The sequence below is a fragment of the Tenrec ecaudatus genome, chromosome 6, assembly GCF_050624435.1.
Source record: "Tenrec ecaudatus isolate mTenEca1 chromosome 6, mTenEca1.hap1, whole genome shotgun sequence".
NCBI lineage: Eukaryota > Metazoa > Chordata > Mammalia > Afrosoricida > Tenrecidae > Tenrec > Tenrec ecaudatus.
In genome coordinates this window covers 35,739,574-35,743,405 of record NC_134535.1, presented here as the reverse complement: position 1 = coordinate 35,743,405, position 3,832 = coordinate 35,739,574, and positions in this window count along the sequence as shown.

The following is a 3,832-nucleotide window of genomic DNA, read 5'->3' as shown; positions in this document are numbered from 1 at the left end:
CCTTAACACTTCCCTGGCACAAGTTCCCGGATTTGCCCCTACACTGTGGCTGGAAATAAACTGGGGGCAGAAACCTCCCCTCAGCAGTACATTATATATGGGATAATGAAAACAAGGCCGAGGAGACATCCAGAGGCAAGCACAGACAGTTCCCTTTCTGCAGTCAGCGTCAGCAGCTAAAGTCAGGACCGGAGTCGCAGTGCTCTTACTCCTCCTAACGCCTACACCAAGTTTACCCTATTTTACTGAAAATTTTAGTTAAAAAAGCACTCATCGTAAGCCTTTAGGAAATGCATACTTCTCTAGGCTAGTACAAAAATTCAAAATTGGAGAACATAATTAAATTATATGAGTATTTTATCAAATATTTTCAAGAAAACAGACATGTTCTTTGCCATGATGGTTACATAATTTGTTTGGATAAATTAAATTTATGTAATAGTTTCTTAGCTTTGCTCCTTCTTGGGGCTATTTTAATCATTGATTCGGGAGTGGAAATATATATCTTTAAGTTTTAATAGTGTTCTTAGAGTTAATCACAGACATTTTTCAACCATACAAGTCCACCCACTGTTTTCTGCTATTGTTTATACTTGGTCACATATATCGCATCTTTAGATAGTTCAGACCCACGAGACAACACCTTAAGTTTTTCTTTTTAATAGTGATGTACATTTTAAAGAAATTAAGGAAAAACAATCAGCACAGTTATCGAGGTATTTATCTTTCCTAATCTTCATTAGGAGCCCTGATGGTGTAGTAGGTTAAAAATTGAGTGAATGGGAGAAAGATTAGGCTTTCCATCCCTACAGAGAATTACAGCCTCTCACACCCCAAGGGCCAGTGCTACTTGATCCTATAGGGTTGCTATGAGTAGGAGCCAACTGAATGTTAGTGAGTTTGGTTTTGGAATGGTCTTCATTGCCTTCTTCTTTTCTTTTCTTTTTTTTTTGTATTTAAATGTCTCTGCCTTTATTTTTCCTGGTATTATGTCAGACAAAGCGTTAATTTGGTGTCAGCTCCTTCCCACCTCTCTTTTCATTGCCTTCTAAGAATCCAAGTTTCTGTTTAATTTGTTTCCCCTCATTATGAAGAATATTCATTAGATTGTGTTTGTGTTTCATTTGGGGCTGCTCACCCTACTCAGATGAGCAGCCGAAATCACTGACCTGCTCTGCATGAGGAGGATGAGGGTTGCTAGCCCTATAAAGACAGAGCAGCAGTTCTGTCCTATAGAATGAATCCCCGTGGGCCAGAATCAACTCCAAGGAAATGACATTGGCTAGTAAACAATTCTCCTTTATTTTCTTTTATTTGAAAAGATCTTTATTTTTCTCTGTTCCTTGAAAGATTTGTGCTATTTTCTCTGGATATAGAATTCTGGATTGACTCTTTCTCTTGTAGCATGCTAAGGATGTTTTACAACCGGCTTGTTGCCTTCATAGTTTTTAGTGGGGAAGTAACAGCTTTAATTTTTATTCCATTATAGGTAAAATATCATTTTTCTTCAGCTGTTTTCAAATTTTTCTTTTTTATCTTGAGTTTTCTAGAAGATTGACTATGATATGTCTAAGTGTCATTTTATTTCTCCAGTGAGGTTACAATAATTGATTAATTTGAACCAAGTCAATGATTTCTAAGCTCACAATATTGGGCTAGCAGCCATCTGCTTCTTCTCTCTCTTGGGTGTCTTTCAACTCCTTTAATCTACAGCAGGTATGTTTAAAGGAAAGTCCAGTTGATCTAAAGGGTTTCAGATTCAGATCCTTCGATGTGGCCTAGGAAGCATGCTGTGCCCCTCACAAAGCTGAAGCCTAAAGCCCAGGTCTGTAGCACAAAGCCTGGGTCATCAAGAGCGTAAGGCAGGTCAGTCCGAAATGCACGATTAGCAACCTAGTACAGGCTCCATCCTCTGTTTGCAGGCATCTACAAGTAATGTTAGGCATTTTCCCAGGGGCAGGCTGCCTCTCCCTAGTTTATCCACTAACAGAAGTGGCTAGTGTCCCTTCACTGGGATGTGCATTTCCTGCTCTTAGCTTAAATTTCACAGAAAATCATCGTGGGAGTGTCTATTAAATTGGGAAGACTGTGGGACAATGCTACTTGGCAGGTATTCTTTGGTACTCTCACAATCCACAGTAAATGGAACACTAACCCCAGCTGGGGTGAGCCCTCCTCTCCGAAGAGGTTTTTGAAGTCTCCCAAGGAGGAAGTCATGAATGATCCATTAGCGTTAGACAGACACGCCACAGTATTCCTTGGGTCTGTGGTTCAAATCACCTGCTTTCAAGGTTGCCCAAGAATTGACAACTTAAGACAAACACACATTTACTATTTTCTTTGGGTTTTTTGTAACATGTCTTAGCTCTGCAGCCACCGTATTGCCTACGTGAGTGAGTGCTATAAAATATTGTGCCGTGTCAAACCCTCTGTGATTTTTTTCAAGCGGTGTTCAGTCACTAAATTTTTTATTTGTATAAGTGAATGCTCCATGTTACTTTAGTCTAATAAACTTTCCTATATGTGGGTATTTTCCTGTTCTCACTGGTATTTTAAGTTCTATACCATTAATTAAACTAATGATGCTATTATTAGTAATACCAAGTATCTCTTGCTGGTTACCTATATTATTTATCTGTATTATTTCTCAAAAAATTGATAATGCTGCTTCTAAAGTGGGATATGAGTGCATGTATGAATGGATGTTCACCTGGTACTTAACCCTACACACTAATTGAAGAACAATTAGTTTTTATAATTTGTCCTTGCTTTACACTTGCTCTCATGACATTATCACTGAAAAAAAATGGATTCTATAGCAAATTACAGTTAGGAAAGCAGATATTGCCTGGCTTCCAGAAAGAATATTGCCCCGCCATTGGGTCTCTATTCAAGTTCTTCTCAATGAAAGAACACTTTGTTCTAATAACCTGGCATCCTATGATGTTCATCTTCCCAAGATGATTGCTAAAGACAAAATGGGTGCATAAGCAAATGTGAAGAAAGCTGATGGTTCCTGACTATCAAAAGAAATAGCATCTGGGGTCTTAAAGGCTTGAAATTAAACAAGCAGACATCTAAGCAGAGAAGCAACAAACCCACATGAAAGAAGCACATCAGCCTGTATGATTGCGAGGTGTCAACAGGATCAGATATCAGGCATCAGAAGATCCAAACAAATATACTCATGTAAATTATGGGAGTTGGAGTGGAGACCCAAAGCCCATCTGTAGACAATTGGACATTCCCTTACAGAAGTATCACCAGGAAGAAATGAGTCAGCAAGTGTGCAGCATAGCATCGATGGAACACACAACATTCCTTTGGTTCTTAATGCTTCCTCCCTCACCACTATCATGACCACAGTTCTGCCTTTCAAATTCAGCTAGACTGGAGCATGCACATTGGTACAGATAAGAGTTCTCAACACATGGAATCCAGGACAGATAAACCCCTCAGGAACAGTAACGGGAGTAGAGATACCATGAGCGTGGGGGGAAGAGGGAAGGAGAAGGTGGAGAAATGGGGAGCCATCTACAATGATCTATGCACAACCCACCCCCCAGGGGAATGAACAACAGAATTGTGGGCAAAGGGTGACAGTGGATGGTACAAGATATGAAAATAATAATTATTTATAGTTTTTCAGGGTTCCAGAAGAGTGGGAGGGCAGGGGAGGGAGGGGAAAAATAAGAGCTAATACCAAGGGCTCAAGCAGAAAGAAATTGTTTTGAAAATTATAATGGCAACATATGTGCACATGAGTTTGATACAATTGATGTATGGATTGCTATAAGAGCTGTAAGAGCCCCTAATAAAATGATAAATAAAA